This window comes from Poeciliopsis prolifica, unplaced genomic scaffold (assembly GCF_027474105.1).
Source record: "Poeciliopsis prolifica strain line A6 unplaced genomic scaffold, Auburn_PproV2 SCAFFOLD019, whole genome shotgun sequence".
Classification (NCBI taxonomy): domain Eukaryota; kingdom Metazoa; phylum Chordata; class Actinopteri; order Cyprinodontiformes; family Poeciliidae; genus Poeciliopsis; species Poeciliopsis prolifica.
The window spans coordinates 44,698-72,594 of record NW_026562394.1 but is presented as its reverse complement, the minus strand read 5'-3'; the positions used below and the strand labels follow the sequence as shown (position 1 = coordinate 72,594).

General features: G+C 35.4%; 1 pseudogene; it reads right to left on the bottom strand.

The window, feature by feature from the left end:
* Positions 1-4: 4 nt before the first annotated feature.
* Positions 5-26,336, bottom strand: LOC129368740 (glutamate receptor ionotropic, kainate 1-like; annotated as a pseudogene).
* Positions 26,337-27,897: the final 1,561 nt, after the last annotated feature.

Here is a 27,897-nt window from a genome sequence, read left to right as displayed (position 1 = left end):
TAGAAACTATTTACACAAGCATTTATTCCAGTTTCAAAGTCACTCCATTAAGTGTTTGCCCCATTCTATTTCATATTCAGAAATAAGTGACAAAAATTACACCAGATAAATAAACTTTGGCAAAAAGACAGATTTTCATTAAAGCAAAAATAAAAATATTCAATTTTAGCTTGATTTGTTTTCATATTTAAAATCATGATAAAAAAAAAAAAAGAAGCACAAAGTTATGGTAAGCGATGACTTGGTGAGAAAAAGGTCATACAAATCATCATCGGATCCCTTGAATCCCATGAAAACAGACAATTTATTATTTTTGGGGGTTAAATTTCTATCGGCTTTTAGTGTATCGCACAAAAAGAGAAACCTAGCTTGTCATTTGTGATTTTATGAGAATACACTCTTTCTGGACCAGACATGTGCAGCATGTAGAAACAATATTGTATAGTGTTTGACATGTACAGCAAGCTTGAAACTGAAATAGTCTTCCTCACTGGTGTATTCACCTTTTCAACACATCAGACGTCATACATTCAATAGGACCTGCTGTGACTGCAGGGAGAAAAGACGTCCCCTCAGGCTTTCAAATTTGACAAATGAGAAAAAAAAAACTGCTACAGTACTTCCGGGTGAACAGGAGATTGTTTTTTGTGTTTTAAGATGCTGAGAATTTCTTGCATTTGAAGATCTCTTTTTACCATTCCCTCTCAACATCTCACAGCATTGTGGACCTCCATTTTGTGTGAATGTATGAAAGTTTCTGCATGGATATCTGTGATGTTGGTTGGAGCGGGATATAAAACAGCAGGTGTGTTCCCGTCTTTTTTTGGAAGTCGTTATCTGCTTTCCGTGGCAGCGCTTGGCTCAGTAAAGAACTTTGCAGGGCACTGGCAGATAAAGTATTGTGCAAAGACATCACTGTCAAGAAAAACAATCATATTTCAACAAAAATGCAAAAAAACAACAAAAAAAGTATTTATTTTGAAACTCAGTAAAGCTGCTTCACATTTTCACCATGGGTTACTTTATAAAGTTTGCAGATTTAACTTTACAAACTGCTAACAGTTAAAGATGAAGGACTATGACAACATATAAGAGATTTAATTTTTAATATTTGACATGTTTTTACAGGACTATGATACTGCAAACTACATCTACAGTAGAGTGCTTCACACAAATGATCAATCTAAAGTAAAGGGAATGAAAAAAATATAAATATATATATTTTGAAATTTGTGCCTCACAAAAATTTCAGAGAAGATACAAAGTAAGTTGACTTCAGTCTGATGTAAATTGCATCAAGTTTTGGATCCAAGGCTCAATCGCTGGAGTCTCGTCTTTCTCCCTCCCTTTTTGCAGAGCGTTTTGGTTGACAGAAGATGCAGGGGGACCTTGTTGCACTTTGAGGTCGCGACCTGCTCCGGACACCTTTGTAACACTGCAGAGATCTACCCAACTCCTCCATCACAGCACTAAAAGACACACACTGTCAAGAAAAAAACAATATTTTATTGCTCTTTAATGTTAATTGATTTTTCAATAACAACAACCCATGATAATAATATTGTTTGATATGCAACATGTGTAATGAACTCCTATTAATTTAAATCCAGACTAAAGTTGTGGCTCAATGTGAGCATGTAGACAATTATAAAGAAAAAGACTTGATCAATTTTTACTTTTATCTTTCTACATGAAAGTTAAATGACTCATGATTTTTGTTTTCTCATCACAAAATATGCATCTGCTGTGCAACATTTTAAATCAACAAACCCAAATCAATTAGCCAGTTAATGATCTCGTCATAATTTGAAACGATCAAAGGGATGGAAAGCCTCAGGCTTATTTGAAGCTGGATAATATTAGATCCCATTAAAAACACATTAATCTTCAATTATGTACTTTTCTTTATGTTTTATTCTTCTTTGGCTGGTGTGTGAAACATCATCATTCATGGCACAAAGTGTTTCTTTTATCATCTGTTTGTCTTTACGTTCAAGGCCGACAGAAGATTTCCTTCTTTCATCCGTAGGCTTTGCCAAAGGCTTCCCAAACATGCTATCTTTAGGGATTTTCCATGAATACCAGCGACTTGTAGCTGCAGTAAAGAAAACTCATCTTCTATCAGACAAACAAAAAATGTTTGAACCATTTATTAACCATTCTCTAGAATTATATTTGTTTTAGACTCTTAAGAATAGTAGATTTTCTTTATCCAGTTTAGTTCAATTATTACTGTGCATAGCATATAATTTTTAAGTTTTCTTCCTCTGTATATTTGGTTCAACATATTTTACTATTCAAGTTGTGCATCAATGACAACAGTTTAGCTGTCTGTCTGTCATTCACTCTACGTTGGTATGCCATTTTAGTTTCTGTAGAGCTAACCAACTTTTATTTGAATCCTAAATTCTTCAGATAATGTTTTGAGGTTCTTGTGCAACCATTAAATTGAACACACAGTTTTCAGGTTCACAGACACTCTCCCAGTGTGTTATTATTCTTCAGCTGCAATTACTATTCTGTAATTACATCACTTGCAAATGAATGTCTCATGTTTAATGTAGTTTATGAGTAGTTCTATTTGCAGGGTTCATTTTACCTTATACCTGCTATCAGGTTTAGTTTTGCTATTTACTTTTAGAGAAAAAAGGTTGTTGAACCGATGTAATACAAAATATATTAAGTAAAACTCCAAAGCTCAGCGTGCCTTCTAAAGGTATTCATACACCTTTAGTTTTTTTTATATATTGTCACTTAGCACCAGCAATTTCATGCTTTATTTGGAGTTTATGTTAGAAATAACAACCATTGTAGAACATAATTCAGAATTGGAAGAAAGAGATTGCAAGCATTTTAGACATTTTTGCAAATAAAAGTCAGAATACTGTGGCATGTATGCATGTTCAATCCTTTTTGATTCATGCCTAAGTGCAATCCAGTGCAACTAGCTGCCTTCAGACAGTTATAAATTGTTATAAATAAAGAATGTCCTCCTGTATGTAATTTAATTTCAGTATAAAGCCACTATTCTAAGAAGACCTTAAGGGGATTTTTGAGAACATTAGTGAACAAACAACATCAAAAAGACAAAGGGGAATAAACTGATCTTTAAAGCAGGGTTAGTTTGAAAAAGAAAGTCCCAAGAGAAGAACATCTCACAAAGCACTGTTCAGTCCATCTTCTGAAATCAGAACAAATATGGTGTAAATGAAAACCTACCAATACATGGCTGTGCACCTATCAGACTGAGTAAATGGAGGGGGGACAATGACTTCTTATGTGTCCTCATAATGAGTCCAGCTTACATATGGAAGAAGGTTCTTTGATCAGATAGGATTAAAATGTTACTTTTTGACAGACTAATAATGCGCATCATCCCCACCATAAAATACAGTGGTTACAGCATTATGATGAGAGTTTGTTTTCTTCTACCAGGGTCCAGAAAGCTAGTCAGAGTTGACAGGTGGATAGATGGAGTTCTTGTAATATAAGAATGAGGAATGAATTCAGGAAAGCATTATACATGTTGAGGCACACATTAAAGAGTAAAGCTCACATGAGGGTTTTTCACAAAACAAAGCAAAATAAAAATAAGTGATTAATTAGTGTGTTGAGGGTAAAAGGGTTAAAACAATCACAAATCAGTAAAGTTGTGGTTGCATGTGACTGTAAGGTTATAATGGGACATTATGATGCGGGGCAAAGAGAAGGTCATCTGGTTTACAAACCTATCGTCTACAGCGAGTATGAGTTGTGTATGAGCTGCCATGGCTAGTCTGTGTCATCCCCCAGTAGCCTGCCGCTCTCCAGATCATTTGATAAAGAGCTGCCAGAGGAGGAAGTGGAGCCACGGCGTTGGAACTGTCGGGACTGCATCCCGTAAAAGAAACAAAAGGCCTGATGCAAAAAAAAAGGAAATAAAAATGGATGGAGGAGAAAAGATAAACAAACTTAAAAGACAATGGAGATTTTTAAATAAAAGCAAAATAATAATAAAAAAAGCTGAAATACACAAAGTTAAACCAAACAAAAAAAATGAGGCTGAAATTATTATGCGAGTTTGGTGACAAAAAAAAAGTAAAATACAGCTACTTAGAGTTAGTTTCAACATAGAGTTGAAACCAAGTAATTATATGCATAGTATCATAAGAAATATGCATAGTGTGATAAGAAATATAAATTTTTTTCATCACTATTTGGTTTCACATAAATAAAACAATAAATGGGCTGAGCTGGAAAAAAATGTGTGCAAGCATATCAAATCTAACTAATGTGTGAAGCTTGTGAAAGGACAACTAAATAATAATTTAATTCATTCAGTTTAAAAGGAAAAAAGGTCAAAATAATTCTCTAAAAAGAAAAGTTTCAAAGTAATGACTGTGGCATTTAGCAAATAGAAATACATTTGGTAATTGCAAGACATTAAGAAAAAAAGTATACATCTCCTCATACAGTGTATCTAAAATTTCAATTCAAATGAAGAGAAGTGATTGGTTAGTTCTGACATGTCTAGATTGGATTTCTTTTATTCAGTCCAACCTTACTTATCATGAAGAACAATCAGATAACCTCTTTCTTTTTTACAAATGTCACACACAGCAGGAGCAACTAATATATAAAAAAACAGATTTTAAAATGCCAAAAATGATCAATAATAAAAGTATAAGAAAATACAATTTCTTATTCCTTATGATTTAAATTGTCTACTGTAAAATTTAAATCATTCTTTCATATCTGAATGCTACTTTTCACTCTTGAATTCTTTAGATGAACAGTTATGTGGTCCTTCACTCACCTCCTCAATGTCTGCATTCCTTCTGGCCTTGTAGATGAACTCTCCAATTGCCACAAAAACAGACAGAACTAAACCAGCAGCCAGAACAATGAAGATCCCACCAATGTTCTCCACACCCAAAGCATTGGCTTCCTTGTTGTCCTCCTCTGGACAACCATTGCCCCTCCACCACTTCTCCTTCATCATGTGTAGCTTCCCTTCCTCCTGCAGCTGGAGGATGGCGATTGTGATTTTGTCCCTGTAGGGAGAGCCTGTCAAAGAAGACATAACATTCACAGAGTGATCATTATAAATTTTTGTTTACCTTTTTATATTCAACACTTTTATTTTCTTAATCACACTTTACAGCATCACATTAAAACAATATTTCTGACTGTTAGGTGATAAGCATTATTTAGACCTGATTTGTATAGAAGTCCTGTGTATGGCCAAATTAGTTCCAAAATCAAGTTTGGGGATCAGCTTTCACTTCTGCCTGAATTACAAAGTTGTAGGTTTTATTTAATCCTGTGGTGCTCATTATTTTCAGCACTCATGTACTTTTCCAGCAGGGAGACAAGCAAGAGAGAAGCAAACACACAACAATTAACTGCTTCATCAACTAGGAATGCTGGCATGAATGAAAGCTGAGTTTGAAGGTGTGTAAAACTGTGCAAGGCTTGTTTCTTTATTCCTCCTAATGATTACTGAGAAAAGGAAAACTCAGAATAGATCTTTCAGCTTTGGCTTTTGGTATTTTCCTGTCTTTTTCGAATTAAACTCCAAACCCCTTTAGGATTTATGCTGCTTTCCTCTATCAAGTATCTATGATATAGCTGCTGGTATAGCCACTCTTCTTGATAAAGTTGGTTCAAATTCCATGGTTTTATGGCACAAAATGGAATTTGATCACAGTCCACGAGAGTTCAAGAGCAGACATCGGAGCTTTGACTATGTCATTCCAAAAGCTCAATGTTAGCCCGCTTCATTCATTTTAAATCAGTTTGGGGTTTAGAATTGCTGCCCAGCTGTGTCAAAGTTCACCATCTACTTGGTTTGAGGTCAAAAAATATTTTAGAGGCAGTCCTTCCTCTTCATTAATCCATGGCTTTTGTGCAATGGCCCCACATCATAATGTTGCCACCTTGTTAAACAGCATTCTTATGTTTGAAAACCTTACTTTAACTACTTATTCCAAACACACTCCTTGCCATGTGACCTTTTAACTCAATCTTTATTTTGTCTGATCATATGACCTTTGTCCAAGCAGCACTCAGTTTGACAATATGTGTACCTTAAGATTTCATTAAAGCTAAAGGTGACAGTTTTTAAATCATTCTTGATCTAACTGTGTAAGTGGGCAAATACTTTCTCCCCACACTGGAAGCATTTTGTTTTTAAAACATGCAATATTACAGAGAGGATACATGCTAACTCTGGTTATAAGATGTACTGGTAATTGGTCAAAACTCTCTTTGTCAACAAAGATGTAAAATCTGTTTCACTATGAACAATTACAATGTTTCATCAGTTAATAAACAGACTTGCCTCTTAGTGACTTATTCCTTAATGATAATTCTCTTTTTCATTTTGGTTATTGGTTGCAGTTGATTCATCCATTATAGAAATATGTCATTTCACTGTGGAGTTGTTAGAAATTAATTAAGCCAACAGCTTCTCAGAAGCATGTCACCTGTTTTAGCTGACTTTTGCCATTTAAAATGACTCAAAATGAAAATGTTTATAGTAGTGGAGTACAGTGTTATGCTGGCAGATATTAACAAGTTAAACTTTTCCAACACTGACTGTTGATGTGGTTGGTGCTGTTTTGTTGAACTGACCAATATGCATTCCTTATTCTTGTTTATCTTGGCAACTGCAGTGGCCCTGAAATAACTCTAATTCTCTGTTAGATGGTCACAGTTTGGAGTTTCCCACAGATTTGACTCCTCTTACCAATAGGTGTTCCTACTCCATAGCCCTTGGAGTCTATGAGCCCTCCGATTTGTGTGAGGTTGCAGTTTCTTTGGCTGATGTACTCGATGCTAGTGGATTCCATCAGCATGGCATAATCAGTTGTCAGTACACGGGTGATGCCTTCCTTGTTATTCTTTACTAAAGCTGTTTTCCTGCTGCTCATAAAAGCCCACATCTTTTCATAGGTGGAGATCTTTGATTTCTGAAAGATCAAAAAGAAATGTGAGCTGGAAAGAAACACAGATTTGATGGAAAATCTAAGTAAGCTCATTAATTATTCTAGCTGCACATGCAGTGTATATGCCGCATGTGATTAAGTAGATTTGATGTGTAGCCATAAACGTGAGTAATTGTAAAATTACAAAGTGTATAGCTCATTGTGAATGTCTCTTCTTGCTCTGCCAGAGAAAATGGGACAGCTGTGTGGTAAATCTCCCCCAGCTGATTCAATTTGTTGAAGCCATCCACCCAGTCAGCTTCTCCCATAGAGGCAGCCATAATCACTGGCTACAATCTGGGAGGATAAAGCTCAGCATGAATCAACCTACTGAGCCACAGCATGTGAGGAGAGGTGAATGTTGTGACGCAAGTTAGTTACAATTCTACCGAAGGACACTATTACGGTTCTCACAAGGTTTGAGTCATATCTCTGTTCTTTATTTTTGCATGTTTTCCAAAGAGTAGAAGACCAGTCTTAATTAGTCTCTGAGCAACATTTTTCCAAGAGATAAAGTCAAGTTGATTAATGCTACATTTACACCTGAATATGCAAGTATGGAAGCATTAACATGTAATATGTAAAAAATAAAAAAAATTAAAAATTCTCTTAAGTAAAAACATTTAGCATTTATTATTAAAAAATCTCAAGACTTGCCTTAAAGAATGTCATTGTGGATCCATCCCTCACTGCCCCATATTCAATCCTTGTTTGTTTGGCGAGGTCGTCTGCAGAGTCGATGGGTGCATCCATTCTTTCAACTGTCAGGAAGGCTGCCAAATTGGCCGTGTAGGAGGATATAATAATTAAAGTGAAAAACCACCAAATACCCCCAACTATACGGGTAGACAAAGCCTTAGGCATCACCTCTGAGCCTGGAGACATTGCAAGGAAAATAAAGAAAGTTAAAGTGTATTTTGTATACCCAAAAGAAAGAAACAATGCATGTAATTAAACAAAAAATATCTCTGATGCACTGACAAGCTATCAGTGCAGCCTTTTTACACTAGTTGTTTTGTGTATTGCTAGTCATCTATTGCTGCATCTCATACCTATGTAAATAAAATGTCCAAATTATTCAACATAACTCTCACAATGCTTAAAACATGACAATTGTAATTTATGTCTTGCCCTTTAGCACACACTTCTTCTGATTAAAAAACACCAAAAACAGGAGATCTGAACCTTGTCGCATTAGCGCTCCAATGCCAAACCAGAAACTGTTGAGCAATGTGAAGTTGTTCTGTACCAAAGTTGATGATGGATTGCAGGCATGTGGGTTGTACCATTCATATGGTGTAAACCTGAAAGACAAAAAGTGAAAGAGAAATAGTGCATAGCAATTCACAATATGTTAGGCCATAAGTTATGTTTTACAGACAGTTAAATTATTATCACTTCAAGCAATCTTTTTATCAGTTAACCTTGAACCAAACAGTTATGTTTTAAAGATTAGATGAGATGACTCTGTTAGGTGAAGACTCCAACATAAATTGATGAAATGGGAAACCAACTTGTGGCCTTCATCAAAACCTACTGACAACATTGACATTGCTCAGATTCTAATAGACATGGCTGCTACCTTAATCTTACATGCATAAATCTGCCAAGTCATGATTGCAAAAATTATTACCACATGCAGCAGTTTAGAGGTTTACCTTGCAATCACAAAGAGCACACAGCTGACCCCAGTACAGGCTAATAGCACATACATCCAGATGTCCGGGGACAGAGGGTTGAGGAAGGAGAACACGCCTGGATTGGTACCGTTGGGTTTGCGGTACAAGATACTGATTCCTAAAGTCATGAAGGGCTTGGAAAAGTCAATCACTTTTTCTCGAACATAAGTGATAGTCAAAGGAGCCACAGCAAGATCTGCAACCTGTTGTTAAAAAATAACATTTTTAGAGATTCATTTTAAAGAAAAGAATAAAAAACTAGTAATGCAGAGCAGTGAAAGTCACAACAAACTTCTTTTCACTCACATGGTCGATTAGCTCCCGGACCATCCCGTTCCATTCTCCCTTATCATTCTGAGCTCCATACTTCCCATCACCCACCAACCGGACTTCATATGTAAAACCCAAAATGTTGGAGAGCTCCTTCAATAGGTCCATGCAGTATCCCTAAACGGTCGTTTCCAACCAGCTCCTTTTCAGACTTTTTTACCATCACATAAGGATTTTCCTTAAAAAATTAAATGAAAAAATAAACCTTACTCTGCAAATAGTTTTTATGGCAGTATTTATATGAAATTAACTATTGTACATCTTGAGTTTTTGTCTGAAGACACTGGCAACACATACAGGAATTACATTTGGATGAGTATTAAATGATCCTCTCTATCTTTTTAAAATCCTCCTTCTTCTTCCTGTCATGTTCTGTTATGAACCCATCTTCTCACCTGTATGGTTGTTACAATCAGAGTCCTGTTAGCCAGAGAGTCTGTCACATTGGTATTCTTTTCCCGGTTGGTCTTCTCCATTAGTTTCATCCCCCTGTATGAGTTCCACACAGCCACCTGGAACCACAAACAGGATTTCAGACTCAAAAATAACATCTGCTGCTTTAATCGAAACATGGTACATGTGACACCTGCTCTACTCAGCAATCAAGAAAGACATAAATCTAGCAGAGACTTGTTGAATAAACTGTAAGAACCTGAATGAGGGTGTTATGATCACTAACACCTGCATCTTTAAAGGGAATAAACCAGCTGATTTTCTCATTCATTGGTGAAAAATAAAAACATTTTATTTGTTTTCAAGGCTAAAGAGGAAACTGGAAGCTGCTTCAGTGAACTGTACATTAATCATATTTTCAACTCGGTGAAGTGAAAAATTAAAAGAAAAGTGGAGGTAAAGAGATCTAACACTTCTGCCTCCTTTTCAACTTTCTCCCTAATTCATTGTCCTAAAAAATTTACCTTTACTTGGCTGAGCACTAATGATTTTTTCCAAAGTGCAGAAACTTTTAGTACTTGACACCAGAGGATATTAACATAGAGAAGTAATTCCAAGTGCTTTGGTGAATGGCCTACATTCAGACATTCTCCCATCGCCCCACAGGTAAACCAATAAATAAAATTCTTGTCTTGTGAATTAAAACCATGATCTTTTAGTGATCCAGCTGAAAAAAAATCAATGAGTTTTGAAAACAAATTGAGAGCATAATTTTTTATTTCATTAGCACAAACATGCATCTATACAGAGAAAATCAGAAGTTGCATACACTCAACCTGTATGATAATTCACAAACTGTTTTTATTTGTCCTTTGTATTGGGAAAATCCAGTTATACATCATTTTCTACCAACTAGTTTTTGATTTGATTTAAAAAATTACATATTCTTCATCTTCAGTGTTACTGTATGAGAAACAAAATGCCGTGCGTAATAGCTGAGACAGTCTAAGACGTTTTAAAGCTTCTCCTTAACTCATCCGAACAAATGAATAAATATTTTAAACTTGTTAATCCATTACTTGTGTTCAAAATGTACAAATTTACCACTTACCACTCCTTGTTTCTGAATGGCCCTAAAACTATGTGTGCTCTTGTAAGAGTTAATTAGCAATGTAGTCAAAATACCTATTTGCTATCTCTGAAGTAAAGTGAAAAAACTTTTGCTTTTTTTCCACTGTAAATATATATAATTCTAAATTCATATTTTGAAACCATACATACAAAGCTCAGTTTGGATGTAACATTCAGGGATTGACACCAACAGGGAGACATGAATGAAACACAGGCAGCAGAGTCAGACGGGTTCAGAGGCAATAAGGGCAATAAGAAATCTGTTCTCCACACAATCCCAGTGCGTGTGAATGAGGTTGGCCACACCAGGCAGTTTAATCCCAACAGTTATCAGATTAAACAGGCATCTGTCAGATGGATTTTCAACCTCTCAAATCTTCTCAGTGTTTAAGAGCAAAGGGTCATGGGAGCTCATGACAGTGAGGCAGTAAAGTTAAGCGCATTAACTTATTATGCATCACTGTTAATAAGAACTGGCAATGACAAGCCTTTCTCTTCTGGCGTTAAACTCTCTAAACAAAACAATGATTTTATTCTGGAACAATGGCCTGTTCTGTCAATCACTGCAAAGAGGATGATGAGCGGTGAATGCATCACTGGCTCAGACTGTTTTAAACTGAGCTTAAAAGATAGCGCAGTCTTTTAAAACTTCAAAATCTGTACTGGAATTTCATTTCCAAAAAAATTACTTCACTCTTTAATAGAATTTGTCCGATTACTATAGAATTACTATCCGAAAACTATAGAAATCTGCATTAGTTCTGAAATCACTATATATTTTTACCACAGTATTCTGAGTGGAAGTTAATAAACTATGAACTTTGCAGAAGACAAGAACAGATTGGTGCATGTAATTGATGAAATTATTAAATTAACATGAGTACAAATTTGTCTTGAAACTTTCCACAACTTTTAAAACCACATACTTTAGGATATGTGGACCAACACACATTTTAACATATTAACAGTCAAAATATTTTCATAAAAATCATAAAACAGTAATATGCATTCCACAAGAGTGAAATCCAGTGCTTCCAATTCATCATTATAAATAAACAAATACAGTCCACCTAAGACCAATTTAATCTCCATTTAGATTGAGCTGTTCAGTATCTAGCTGAAATATACAAAAGAATTGTAGTAATTATCTTTTAATCTAAAGAATTATAAAGTCAGCCCACTACTGTGGATAGTAGTATCTACAACACTGTGTAGTTTTCTAGATAAAACTCATTCAGAAAGGCAGCATTGTGGGCAGCTATGTGTTTGATACTTGATAGTGTGTTAGATAGTAATAGCTGCTAGTATATACTAGTTATTATAGCTAGAAACTAGGGATCAGGACCAAAATCTGGGTGTAATGATGGACTCAAACATGAGCCTGCAGAGCCACACAAAGACAGTTGCAAAATTGGCCTTTTGTCACCTGGAGGACATTTCTAGAATTAAAGGATTAATATCTCAGCAAGTTCTAGAGAAACTCGTCCATTTCAGATGATTTCACAAATCTGACCAACTCAAATAGCTAGAATATATTTTTTGTCACTCATTCAGTTGCTTTCTTCCCTTAAAGCCTGAGTCATGGGTTTGCTGTATATAGCATTGCAAATTTATCATGTGTACCAGAGTGGCTTCCAATAAACACTGTTATAGAAACTGACTTTCTCTTCCTCGTGTGCTTTAAGAAAAATGCTAAGAACCCTAAAGCTCTTTCGTACTCAGAACCAAATCACACTGGAAAACCATTACCAAAGATTAGGAGGATACTAAGCCGAGCCAAAAAGGAGGCTGGAGGCAAAAAAAAAAAAGAAACATTTCCAGAGGAGTCAACAACTTTGAAGGAAATTACTTTATTTCTTACTTTTATTCTTTTCCACCTCTTCAAAGTGTCTAGCACACTAGCACCCAAAAACCATCCCAACTGCAATGAACTGATAATTCCATTTCATAACCATGAAGTCAGGTGTTTTATGAGATGTGTATTCCACATAGTAACGAGGCTCTAAGGATTAGTGTTAAAAGTTAAAAAGGGCAGAGTAAAATTAACTGCAACATAAATCACGGCCTCTGGAACTTGACAGCTGATGACTGTCCACATAGCTGCCTTTCTGACAACTGAGACAGATGGAGTAGGGAACTTTGTGCACAAGCTGTCTAAGAGGATGGACTGGTTGAACATCTGTTCTTTGGCTCAAATGTTTTAAAAAGTACTATAAGGAGTATTTGAGGTCATTTAAACTTAAGGAGATATTTTAGAATTTTTAAATTGTGATCCTTCACCGAAGTAACTCTCAATTTAGCATAAACATATTTTTGGGTCCCAAAGGATTAGGTTAACTGCTGGCTAGAAATTATAACAGCAAACTTCTACAGTCTTGAAACAACTAGATTCTCAAAAACTGCATAGGACTTTTAGCAAGTTAAATTTGGTCACCCTTTAAACCATCATCAGATTTGCTTTGGATGGCCATTTATATGTTAGCATATAATAAAGGAAAGAGGATTTAGATAAACTTGATAGTAAATTTACAGCATTTTATTTAGTTATCTCACTTTCGTTCTTGCTTTCTTCCTTGCTTGCTTTCTTTCCTTCCGACTTTCCTATTTTCTTTTGTCTGTCCTTCCTTCTAAAGTTACCAGTACTGAGAAAAAGTTTTGATGCTTGTCATATCATCAGAACCAGCACCCAAAGCGCATAAAAGCTGAAAAGTCAAACATAGCATAGCTGTACACAAAATCATTGAAGGGTAACAGAGTTGACAAGTCAGGTAACAGAAGAGGTGGGTGGCATATGGAATGAAAAACACAGAAAGGTCTGGGAAAAAACAACAACAAAAAGCTTCAACCAAACAGGGCACAGAACAAACCTTGATCCACCTTTTTGTGAGGCGACTTGTGCCCTCCACAACACCCTTTCGAAAATGTGAAGAAAGCAACATAAACCACAGACAGCATGGAAAGAAACAGTCAGTTGGTACAACATTAATATTAATCATGTCTCTGCAAATTTACAGTGTCAAAAACATGTCTTTCAGTCACCCACCAAATATAGACACGATGTTTGTGTAATAGCCTGCTCTTCAGGCGGCTGTACTCACTCTGGCAGTGCCGTCTTCTTGGAGGCTGATAATGTCCAAATCAAAGTCTCTCCTTAGGCCATCTGTCTTATTAAGTACAATGTGCCCTGTCAGTCCATCCCACTGTGCCTGAAAAAAGAGACAAAGAAAAAAAGAAAGAGCATCAGTGTCTAAGTTCTTTGAATGTGTGGAGAGTGCATGAGATACTCTGATAATTCACTCTCAGAATGAGACGGACACAAAGTCACATATAAAAATAGAGTATTCCTTGATTTGATTATGGCTCGCACTTCATTACAGTCAAATGGCCCAATAGAATGAATCAATAGATTTGTTTTTATGGAATTATTAAACCTACAAACTCCTCAGAAGCTCATTTGCCTAGTTTAGACACAATGTGAGAGAATTAAAGGGAAAATAATGTTGTAGGACTTGACAGAACCTAAGTTTATTATCGCTAAAAAGATAAATAGTTCCCATGTGCTCCACACACTGTTTTTTAAGCACACACATTGCACTATGTAAAAGTAACAGGACGTTGCTAAAGCAGGAGATAATATATGCCTTGAATATGAGTCATTTAATGACACAGTCACAATGACTGTCAGAGTGGGTACAATCAAAAAACATAAAGACAGAAATCATTTCCAATATGTAGGTTACTGATATACATTGATCAATAAAATCCTGAAATCCTAAATCCTAATGTGAGAGAACATATTTTGTCATTGATCATACTTTGATCATTAATCAATTAGTTTGTTAAACTCAGCAGACACTCAGTTCCACCAGGTGTTTGCTACATGCTGCCAGTCTAGAGGAGCTGTGAGGGGAGGTGAAAGGTCATCTGTAAGGCAAAAGCTCTGATGGGGACTGCAGCTCCAAGGAAGAGCTTTGTGGAAATAGTGGAGTTTAGTGACAGCAAGTGTTTTACTAAAACTGTACTTCACACATCTGGCCTTTGTGGAACAGTGATAAGAGGAAAGTCATTACTCAAAGACTAAACCAATACTAACTAAAATTCTTATTTGTTTTACTTATTTTATTTTAAAGAATGAATTATAATTAACATATATAAAAAGATGATTTACTGAATTTTCAGTTACAATTATTGCACAACTATTTTCCTGCTTTCCTATTGCCCTTTGCTCTCCTGAATGTTGAGTGAGTGGTATTTCTTTCCTCTTTTTTAACCCTTACTTTATGAGCTCCTTCAAGTACAATATATTCAGCATTTAAATTGAGGGTTCAATACAGGAATAAATCAAATTACAGCATTTTTATTATGTCCCTGTTATTCTTTCTTTTCATATATTATTAACTTTAACTTAAAGTTTTTACAAAGGGCATGTGAAAAAGTAATTTGGAAAAATATCTCTCTGCAATTGTTACCATTTAAATCACAAGATATTATTCATATTTCAAGGGTCCTCTGAGGATATTCTGACTGATAAAAGATCGCCTTTCAAGGTAAAATAAAAAGTTAACTTCAGTCAAAAACACATTAAACATTGTGCAGTAAAATATCCAAAGTAAGAGAACTCTCACTTATTGTAGTGTTAACAAGCATGATGTTAAGTATTATTCTAGCTGCTCTTGCAATCAGACAGTCTATTATTAAATAATGAATAGCACAGGAGAATGAGTGTTTCAAACACCAGTAAATAAAACTACAGGCTAAATAAGAAAATTCAAACAGAAAAAAAAACACCGTTAAGAAGAAAATCCAAGTAAGGGGTTGGAGTGATAACATTCTCCCTCCCAGGCAGGCATCAGTCCTCAACTGGATTTAAGACTTAAAGAGATCAAACTATTTGAGCATCAAAGGGTTCATTTCTGTCTGTAGGGCATTCAGTCAGACAGCTGGGCTATAGGCCACAGGATCTCAACCTCTTAGTATATGAAAGGCATGTATTTTCATATTGACTGCTTTCATATAGAAGGGACCAACAAAATACATCACCTCTCCTGATATTAAATTTGTATGCAATTGAACTCTAAAGCTTTGGCAGTATAAATGTAAAGAATGATCTTGTGCCTGGGCTGTTCTTTGAAAACAGACCCTGCAAATCTTGAAAACTGTATGGGAATAAAGCTGAAAACAGTAAGCGGCACAGGGTTCTTAGCTCCTTAATGTGGATCATTTTCTGACCCTTACCTCCTTGAACAGGTTCATAAAGCGAGGTCCAAAGCGCCAGGGTTTGTGGCGGTGACACTGCAGTGAGCTGACGGTCATTTGAGTGGCCCGCTGCGACGCAACAGCAACCATGTACACAGCATCAAACATCAAGGCTGCATCTGTCTATAGAGAACATACAGAAAATATATGCTTTTACTTTTTATTATTTAGAAGCATCATTTTCAGTGACTACTGGCTGTAGATTTTGTAAAATTAAAATTAGATGGAACTGCACAGAAATTGAACCACTAAGCAGTGTGGATTTTGTTTTTTTTTTCTTATTGGTTTACTTTGTCCATCATTGCTTGTGTAACTTTTTTAATCCAATCAGATGTGTTTGTGACCATATTTACAGTTGTCATTCTACTTGTGTAGTTTTAATAGAGATGGTTCCTGTTTTGCAAGATAATGTTGCAAAGGTACACACCTTTTAGAAACTCACTGTGAAGAAGTCTTTCAAGTCTCACTTCCCAACTGACATCAGATTTTTAATCTACAGAAATACATATCATTGACTTTCAGTCATTTTTGTGAAGGTTTTGGTAAATTCTATAAAACTATTTATATTCTAGAATATCCATATATCTAACAGATACTTATTAAATGAAAAACAACTGTTTTTGGCAATGGAGTTGGAAACATAATGACCTGGCAGTGTTTACCTCAAGCAAAACCTGACCAGCTCACATTATAGACTCCTCCATAAAACATATGGTGTTTCAGAGGATGCTAAAGGAAATGTGAGCCCGACTGTCAAAAACTTAAAGCTGAAGCAGACCTGGACTCAAAACATATCAATAAACCCCCATGGACAGTCTGAGAATTAAGAAATTGACTTGAAACAGGCAGTGCATGAAAGAAACTCTTTAATATAGCTCATGGCTGAAATAATTTTACATTAAGGAGAGAACCAAACTTTCCTCAGAATAATGTCACAGAAAGCATTTAACTAAAAGAATTTCAATCAACATTTGTGACATAAAATTTACCTCATTTTATGAGGTAAATTTTCCCACAGTAAGACTACATATTTTTATATATTTTTTTATTCAGTTAGCAACAAAAGTTATTATTTGTTGCTTATTTGCAAAGCAATAGCTTTTCCTGAGAGAAAATTAAAAATAAGTCATTATTGCCATTACTTAATAGAATACAAAACATTAAATAGAATATCTTAATTCTTCCTCATTAATATTGTGAATTAATTTTATTCAGATGCTGAAACAATTAATGAACATAAATCCTTGATATATTTTTGATCTGCATCCAAGAGGAAGCAGAAAACATCTGTATTTTAATTAGAAAATGTTCTGCTTGATTTATCACTCTTTAATCAAAAAAATAAAATTTTTAATCAACTGTGTTTACATATTGTCAGATCATCATCTGGCATCACTAGCTTTGGACCAAGACTTACTGTCATGACTCCTTCCAACAGACCACTCTCCTGTTTAGGAGCCTGTACTCTGTCCGAAGCCCATTTGTCAATGGTCGAAGCTACCCATGGATCATCAAAGTTAAGTAGTCTGAAACCAGTCATGTTGACCCCACTGTAACGGTAGGGTTCCAGGTCCAGAGCGAACAAATCCTGCCGGAGTAAAGAGCAGATGAAAATCAGAGGAACGAAGAAAATCTGAGTACACTGCAAGGAGAGGACAAAAGTGATCTGTAGTAATTTTTGTTCTCTAGTCAATTAACCAAATTTCTCAGTCAAAAAACAAAACAGTCTGTAACCATCTCACCAAAGTTGTGAAGAAAAAATGGTAGTATTCTGTCATCATTCCCATAGACGAAAGCTGGAAATAATAATAGAAACATCATTTATAATATCTCTTTATAGGTGAATTAAAGAGTGAATAAATAATTAAATAACTAAATAAATACAACACTTTGATTTTCTTACATTTTATGTAAATTTAAAATAAGCTCAACTTTAAAAACATTAATACTGAAATGGATATGACATGAATGCAGAAATCAAACTTTCTGCCTCATTAGTTTTCATCAGGGTTCTAAACTCAATAAAGACAGGTAAAGTCATTAAAATTAAAATTCAGAAGCATTGAGTAAAAGAGTTCAGCCCAATCAGTTAAAGGTCTGTGAAATATAAAATAAAATCTTTTTGAAATGCTACGAGAAGTTGCTTACGTCCTTTATTACTATCATTCAAAAATAAAATTAAGGGAGGGACAGTGAATACATGAAATAGCTTCTGCATGATTTATTACTTTATTATAATATGCTGTTAAAAAATTTTTTTATTGAATGTAGCATTGTCAAAGGAAGGAAATGTGTGTCGTAAAACTGAAATAGAAAGGGGATATAAAGTAATAAAAGTGGCGTCACTGACCTGTTTTAGAAGTTCTGAAGCTGTGCGGTAAGAACAGTCAAAGATAATAAAAAACTCTCTGTCTTTCTTCAGTTCCTTTAGTAGCGGCCGAGCATCTTGGTTGCCGGGGGTGAGCTGCCGTATCCTGATCTTCAAGTTTAATTTAGCCGGAGCCTTAATCAACTCCTGCATCCGCATCAGACCTAAAGTAACAAGAATTTTAATAATTATAAATTTAGTATTTTTTATGGGAATTTCAACGTGGCTTGGGACTCTTCACAGAACAAAGCATCTGTGTCTGGCCCTTCTGTTCTTTGTAATTATCTGTATTATCCACACAGTGCTGAAACAGTGACTGTATGGACCATTACACGATGTATGCATCAGATTTTTTTTCATACCATACCATACCAACTTTATTTATAAAGCACTTTAAAACAACCACAGCTGAAACAGAGTGCTGTACATAAAATAGATATAAAAACAAATACAGTTTAAAACAACAAACATACAATATAAAACAATCAGAACACAAAATCTGGGAATGAAAGTTTATAAATGAAATGTAAATGCATTGAATTGAACTAAATCACTTGCAAATATGATCCATACATAATACAAAATTGTAATGTTTTTTCCTCCTCTCGAATGTTTGATCATACTTCTGCAAAACTAGGAATTTCCTACTTTCAAAATTAATTAAGCCAGATTTATTTTGGTCTTAAGGCTTCTACAATGGCTTAAGAGTGAACAAAAACAATACAACACAAAAATAGGGGTAAGTTGTTTCCAACTGCTGAACCTGAGGAAGCATTATGTTAAAGATATTTAGTATTTTGCAAAATGTTGTTAATTTCTGACTGATATTTTACATATGTTAACAGTTATAACAGTCGTTTGATCACATGATCAAATGGCCTTACCTGTGCTGTCTTCGTAGACCACTGTTAGTTTCCTCCATTTAAAAAATGTGACCACATCCAGAATGGCCCTGGCGATGGCTGTATATTCAGGATATAGGTTGATAAAAAAAGTGTCTTTGTTGTCCACTGAGGGGTGCTTCCACCGAGTCTGTATGTGAGGAACTTCAAGAGCATTGCAGATGGACTGCACTGCACTGACTGAGGAGCTGTGAGAGGTCCGAACACAGCCACTACCCCGAGAGCCAGCTGGTCACACACTGGTGAAAAAGAGGAAAAAAAACATCAAAACAAACTTTTAGGCAAAATAATTGTTTTAAAAAGAGGTATGTGTTAAGATCTGTGTATGTGCAGATCTTAACACAAACAATGATTTTTGTTATAGTAGTGACACTTTGCACTATTGTGCAAACTAGATGCTGAAATATTGCCAGCGAGGAAGTATAGCATAACTGAGGGTTCATTCTGCTTCTAATAACAGACTTTAAAATAATATAAAAAGTACTTTGAATAATTTTGTTCTGATAAACTGGATTCATCATATTTATTAATCATATTCATTGGAAATAAATGCTTGAAATGTATCAGAGTAAGGAAATAAGAAATATATAACTTCCTCTTTTTGAACTGACTTGAGAAAAATTGCTTTTATGATAATAAAATTTTTGGGAGATGTACCTTTATTTAACGCTCCTTTTTTTCATGTTTTTGATTGTTAGCATACAAACAAAATTTAAAGATATCCTAAATTTGAAACAATCACAGCTCCTCAACAGATTCCAGGAAAGAAAATCATCTGTGGGTCTTAAATACAGTATGTCCCACATACAGCAGGTGGTGGCCTATGCTGCTGTTATGTTCTCACATTCACTCAGACTGGGATTTTAGATGCAGCAAAAGGTTATTCCATGTCACCGAAAGATGATTGCATACCTCTTCGAGAAGCCTCAAAGCCATCAAAGACGTTGATCCTCTGAATGTCGTAGGTTAGAGTAGCGTTGGGCATCAAGGTCTTATTGCGGTTTATGTTATTTACAGCAAACTTGAAAGCCAGCTCATCCATGCTCACTAACTCACTTTCTCTGGTCTCGAAAATGCCACCTGGACACAGATATGATAAATTAAACTCTGTTATGTAAAAATTCCCAATGCACACAAATATTATAGACATTTGCAGCACTCTGCATGACACAATGCACACTGTCTGTTTTTTCATTTTACTAAAACTATTTTAGTGCATTGTTGAAGTTAGTTTGAAGGTGCTGAGTGGGGGAGTGACAAAGGGGTTTGTTTTATTTCTGGACTTTGAATCTTTTTTAACATATAGATCATCACACTACAATCACCATGCCCATCTTAAATGTCAGCATGATGGTCGTTTTAGAAGCTCTGCGAGCTGTATGTCAGAATTAATGAGACATTCAACCTCCAAACACTTTCACTTTTGTCTAGCCATTTTTTGAAAATCAAGAGATATTTTGTCAAAAGTGAAATGAGCCTTTTGTTCTTTTCAGTCATCAGTGGTTCTCACCTTGAAACTTTCCCATGGAGCCATTTTTTGCACAGTTTCTTTCTTGTAGAACCATGAATAATAACTCAACCTGAGCCAAGTATGGCCTGCAGATATTGTTCTGGATTATTATTTTTTTTTTTTTTGCAGCATCCTGGATGAGTTATCAGAGTATTTTTGAATGCCAGCCACACCTGGGAAGGTTTAGTCCTGTCCCGTGTTTGTCCATGTTGTGAACAATGACTCTCATTGTGGTTCACAAGAATCCCAAAGCCTTTAAAAAAATATTAGCAAGCATTCGAGGACTGATAGATGACAATAATTTTGTTTGTAATCCGTTGTAGAATTTCTTTAGGTCAGTGTATTATTGTTTTATTTTATTGAAATAATGTATTTTGATTACTATTTGTGCACAATACTTTTGCATATAGAGTAGAATAATCTTGCTATTGCCACACTTCTAGGTTGTTTTTGACATAAACCCTGTGAAGTTTGAGTTGAGTAAATTTGATCTTGGTCTTCTGGGATGAGTTAGGAGGAGCTACAGAATTACTTTGCAACCAAAGGATTCATTTAGGTACATCATTAGGATACTTCCCAGGAGCCTACATTTATAGGTTTTCTGCACACACCCCATTAGAAGGAAATCTAGGAAGTATCTAAAACTCATTGAAGGGACTATTTGTATACATATATATTCTTGCCTGGGAACTTCTTGTCTCCATAATGTCCAGGAGAGAATTGGTATGTAGAGGACTGTCTAGGTGTCCATCTTGAAGCTTTATGACTCAATTTCAGATGGGTGGAAGAAATCAGACAGGTGGAGGAATGCATAGGATATTCAGGTTTAACTATATTCATTTAAAAGTGAAAACATTTTGTCTCCTTGCATTATTTGTTGGGGCAGCAGTGTGGAGCGTGTCATGGGCGGATGGAGATTTGGGTGATCAATTAATGATACAAAGAAATCATTTCTAAATTTATGTAAATTGTAGTGTCACTGGTCAGCATACAGCATTAAAGTAATTAAAGAAGGAGCTTACAGAAATGTGTACTGTACAGAAAGATGGATGGGTCTTTTGTCTGCCACATCAAACAAAAAAGGCAGAGCCAATCGATCCATTCAACATAAGATGAAGATGTTTGTCTCTGTTTGTAAGCACGCATAACCTCACCTCATCCATCTTCTACTTCAGTATTTAATGACAGATAATTAGATATGACATGAGTTCATTTGTCATCCCGTTCTTGTGGAACAGCTTTGTCTGTACTGTGGTCTGTAACGGCTGCAGTTACCTCTAAAATGGAGGACTTTTATGCCCAACAAATAAATTAATGCAGCTCAGAGTACTAAAAGCTTTCATTCAACTCCAAAATAATGAGAAATAATTTGCCACAAGGGCACACAACCATCTGGCATAAAATACATTGCAAATGGATGTTAATGTTTCCGAGGACCCTGAGGACTCAAAAAATAGCTTTTAGCACGTGTATGTGATTTGCAGGTGTGATATATTTGCATAAAAGTCACACACAGTGAAGATGCACAAAGATGTCAGAAAATGGCTAAATTGTACATGATTGCTTTTTCCTGGAAGTTATTGATTTTTTATTTTTCTTTTGGCTTTAAAGTTTAACATTCATTTGTGACAATGATGTAAGTATTTGCGGTATGACAAAAAAGATGCTATTTGAGAATTCCAGATTGTTCTATGCCTCATATTTTTAAACCATGTCTTAACATTAATTATTTGAAATAATTTATTTTGTCATCTATTTGTATTTAGGGCTGGTATGACAGTTAAATAAAAAACAACAAAAAGGAATTGTTGCATGATACTTTTTATGAACTGCATGCTCTGTATTCAATTTTCATTAAAAGAGAAACAAGCCAGCGAGACCAGAAACATAAGTTCTCCATGATGTGTTACTTATATGAATCAGGTGTTAAGTACACATGTAAGAATTACATTTAAATGTTAGAAGTCCTATTTTCTTACCCATTACTATGTAACCTCATCACTGATTGTATGTTTATCCACTTATCTCCTGAGGCTACTACGCCAGTGTGTGTGCATGGAAATCACAAAATTAAGTGGTTCCAGACATTCATTTGCATATTGGGTGATATCTGGCAACCACACTATTAACATTAGTGCCTCTGTGAAGAAGCCAGGCAGATTGCTCCGGTTAGGTAGCAACAGGGGAGTAGTAAATATATATGAGAAAAAAAGACAATGATTTTTATATTGGTGTTCAAAGAAAGCAAAAATACTCCTCAAAATGTAGAAAACAATTAGAAAGAATGAGAGACTAAAACAGAAAGAAGTGTAATAATTTCAGTGTCCAAGGGGACTGGGAAATACTGTTTACTATTTTCATAGCCTCGAGTCTTTCATTTGAATCAGGTCTTAAGCAGATGTTCATTATCAACATTTATGCCAGAAATCAAAGGAAATGTTGATCTTTTTTATCCCTGTTCTTTCTTTATAGTCTGCTGTGTCTGAATTGTGCTATACAAATAATCTTGTTTGCATTGCCTAGAGAGATAAAAATATAACATGCATATATGGTCAGCACTGTGTCACACATTAAAATTCAAAGCATTTTTTCCTATTGCTACTGGATAAGACTGCAAATGCAATTCTCTTATAATATAATAAAACCACTGCATAATATTATGTAGTAATATAATATAAAGCTTTTTGTATATATTCAAAAAAATCATTGTGAAAATAACGATCTTTTAAAAATCACCTTGCAATTTAGCTTTGCAGGTTGTGGGAGTGATAGTGATGATGTATATTTTGTAAGGCCAGCTGGCAACAGGATTTAAAACTAAAGGGTAAAAAAGATTATATATATGGTTTCCATTGAACATGATTGCTGCACTGTGTTGTCTGCCATTGTCATTTTGAGGATAATGCTATAGTGACACATCCAGTTCAGATATTATGCATTGTCAATTCCACACTTCTTCTTATACTAGCTTTATCTTCCTCTGAGGATCACTGAGAATGACATTTTCAAAGGAAAACTGCTTGGTTTCAATCTCTGGTTGGTTTATTAGAGCATCTCTTGTTTAAAACAGAAATGGCTTCAATTTGCTGTTTCCTCTGAACTCTTACTGCAAATCGCAAGTCATGTCTCATCTTGCAGAGCATTAAACACAAATAAATAAGGGCATTTGAGCAATTTAGTTGCATTCTGTAACTCTCTTTTTCTAAGGCCTGGATTACTATCAGTATAATGAATGACCTCATTACTGAGGGAAGCAACACTGAAATAAAACTCTGTACACATCCTGCACCAAAATTTGCAAAGTATTGCAAAATGTAATAACTGTCAACCTAAAAGCTCACCTAAATTTCTTGAGAAAAAAACAAAGTAAAATAGTAGGTAGTTTTTGTTGTGTGTGTACAGTATATATATGCATGCAACGACTTTTGCTGCTAACTGATTTTGTTGAAAACAATGTGTCTTGAGAAACTGCAGTTCTGCAAATCTTCATATGCAAACAAACATACTGACTGTGTTATGCAAATGTGTTGGAGTTGAAAACTTCTAGACTTGTGTTGTTCAAAGGATCTGAGCTGAATAGCTGAAGCTGAACGGATTGCTCCAGAACAGCCCTGAATATTAATATGAGACCCACAGTTAAACCCCACATCATAAATCCTCTGCAAGTGCAGCTGGACATTGCCACAAATTCACAAATACTGTCATGCCAAAAAGAGATCTAGCACAGCAAGATCACATGGTATCAACTTCTTTTCTTCCAGATGTCCTCAGATGTTCAAAACTGGTATTGATTTATGTGTTCATAGTAAAAGTTCCCTTGTGCCTTGCTCAAATTCACAGTGTTATGACTTGATCAAACTAAAATACAGAATCTTCTGACCATCCATAAATACTGAAAATGCATAGCTCCAACTTCTAAAAAGCAGTACAATTTCTGCTACATTTTTGTCAACATAATCCTAATCCATACTTTTCAATTGAGATTTCTTGCAACATTGAGATTATGGTACTTTTGTAAAAGTATTTCAATATCACATTTTATAAATGTAAAGTATTTTCATTTTGTACAAATGAAACAAGAAGCTACTTATAGGCTTTTAACTAGCACAACCAAGAGAGATAATGTTTCTCCAGTTTGGGCTTTTTGTTGATTCTTTTTATCTACAGGTATGATGACAGTAGGATTGAGAATTATCACAGGTGTACTGAAGCAATAAAATATAAGTAATGATCAGTAATCTTAGTTTCAGCTGCTTGTGTAGCAAGAAGTTTAGTGATTTTCTGATGGCATAAATGTTCAAACCAAATATTTTAAGGCATTGTCAGACAAGTTAAAAAAGTGTTAAAACATGATGAAAGAATAAAGTTGAAGGAAGTCGTAGTTCTTACTTTGAGAGTCCCTTCTTTCATTCCCCCATTCGTCCCCTAATATATTCCAATTTATTTCATTAATCTCAAATTGTGTTTAGAAATTAACTTAACATGAACAATTCTCAGTTTAAGGTTCTTTATTGGGGATATTCTGAAGCAATACACATTTTTAACAAAATACAGAAGAAAGCCTTTCCTTTATCACTGAATTGAGATGGTTAAATGAGATCAGAATTTCAGTGTAAACTTATATGAGGAAGAAACCAGTGGGCGACTGTGGCCGTGTGGCAGAGTTGTCGTCTTGCAATCAGAAGGTTGTAGGTTAGCTGCCTTGCCTCTGCAGAGGCACTTAACCCCAAATTGCCTACCGGTCTGCGTATCGGTGTATGAATGTGTGTGCGGATGGGTGAATGTGACTCTAGTGTAAAGCGCTTTGAGTGGTCAAAATGACTGGAAAAGCGCTATATAAGTTCAGTCCATTTACCACTTACCATTGCTTGTCATCCATGTGATGACAAGCAATGGATAAGAACAGGAGACCCTGCAGCCATACTAACCAATTCCAAAAATGCCATTGGAGGACAACTTCATTTACCACAACAGTGGGACTCTCTTCAAATCACTTTCGAAATATCTACCTATGTGTAAAACGGAAAATGGGCTTCCTTAAACCTGCACTCTTTAGCGGTTTAAATTTCTTCGTGCACTTCATATCTCCACGTATTTTAATCTGTACACATCCCTTGATGTCAACATTGATTTATGTTGACATCAAGGGACAATGAACTCAGTCTCTCAGGCTATAGGCACACAAACATCTGAAAGTGAGATTGTTTCAGTTCACTAACGATGGAGAGAGACACTGAGCAGCATCACAAACCATTTCTTATATTAAATATGAAAACTCGGACACACTTGCAACTTGTTTCTGATTCTGTCCAGTGCGTAAACAGGTGTTGCGCTTACCAATTCTGAGAACTTGTGCTGAACCAAAACAGAGCTGTGCCGCGATGACAATGTAACAGAAGAGTCTCTTTCGGTGCTCCATGGTTTTCCAAGCAAACTCTCTGGGAGTTTTGGGACCATGACAGACCAAAAGGGTTTCTGTCCGACCGACGACTCCACGGATGGGTCACGGCGACGCACGGCAAGTTTTATTCCCAAACCGATACGCTGCTCATCACTCCATCCACAGCTGAAGGTGCGGTGAAAAAAATTACATTGAGACGCTTTCTTTCACAAATAAGACTTTTAAAATGTAAAGTCTCGTTTTCAAAATAAAAAAAAGACCAAACAGCAAGGGTGACAAAAACAAATCCACCGGACTGTGCGCGTCCAAGATGTGCCAGCTTAACAGAGGATGCGTGAAACTCAAGGAAGTTAAATGTCCGGTTGGATTCATCAAAATAAGACAAACGGAAGCACGAACTCACTTCTTTTACTGCTAGATTTATGTCTCCGTTTATTTTAACCTATTCAAAATTTGGATATATAATCTACGATGGTAGGAACAATTGAGATTCATCGTCTGTTACTGACTTACACTCTAGAGTAGAACTCTCGCTCATTGATTAATATTAATATTAATCAATGATATAATATTAAATTATTATGCCCTAAGTAAAATTAACCCACAAAACTTGAAATAAGCAGCTTTTACTCTGAAGGTTCGCCCTGAGTTATGGCGTTTACGCATCCCTGTGTGGAGGAGTTTGGCCGCAGTCCTTTGGATTAAATAGCAGAAGGCTTGGCAGCGGTTCTGTTTGCACCCGTGCTGATGAGAGACGAATAATCTTAAAGTTGCCGGGCAAATGTCAGATAATCTTCCTCTCTCTCTCTACAGACTCTGAAGTGTTTCACCCTTCTTTGTTTATCATCTAGGAGAACAAGATGCCCATTTTATTTCTACTATATTGCGTCAGATTGTTTAGAAACAATAAAATCACTGATTAAAAAGTTAATGGAAAATCCATTTTTCTCCGTTTCATTGATTTATGTTGGTATGACATTTAACTACCTTTAAACTGAAAACCATTTGTTTTAGCATTTTTCAATATTGTGACATTTGAAAAAGCCAAACACTCAGCATACAAATAAAACTCTGATCAAGTCAGACTTGGCATTTTAGCTCGGCTGTGAAATCTTTGACAGAAACTTCTGGAAAACAGCCTTTAGGAAAATTTAATTTACTTATAAAAAATGACCAAATGAATACGAATTGGAATCCCCTCAGAATGTTTTCAGTTGAAAACAAATCATAGATATTGAAACAAATCTAATCAGGTAATGAAGCTGCCCATTATTGGTTTGAACTATTTATTCTAGAAATTACATGATTGATCTATGTGGATGAAAGTTAACCAGTTTTATTGTGATTCTTTACTCCCTTTGCTCTTTGCTACAGTTGCTAGGTTTTTATGTAATCCCCATATTTCTATAGAGGTTGTTTTGTGAAGGGTGGCCATAAAGAAGGGAAAGAACAGAAAATGTACATATACATAATGTTGCTAAAGAGGTTGAATTCTATTGATTTTGATATAATCTTGATTTTCTTTAGGATCTCTTATAACCAGCTCAATAATATATAGGTTCATGGTTTGAAAAGTGTATGACAAAAACCAGCTGATTTGATATATTCAGATTGAGGATCTTAGATTAATTTGAGGTCAGGACAAGCAGTGTGTGACAAACATTCACTGCCCCAATGAGAAACACCAACAACAATACAGATTTAGCTGTAAATAAACTGATATTTATTTTAGTGTATATTCTTTTATTGGAATATTAATTTCTTTAATATTTATGTTTATGTACCCCACAGACCCAGAACATTCATGTTGGGCTAGGTGGACTCTTTGAATTGCCCTTAGGAGTGAGTTTGAGTGTGAATTCCTGTCTGTGCCATTTGTCTCTGTGTTATTCTCTGATGAACTGGTGACCTGTCAGTGGCATTCAACCTCTCTTACCAAATAACTGTACATCTCTTACA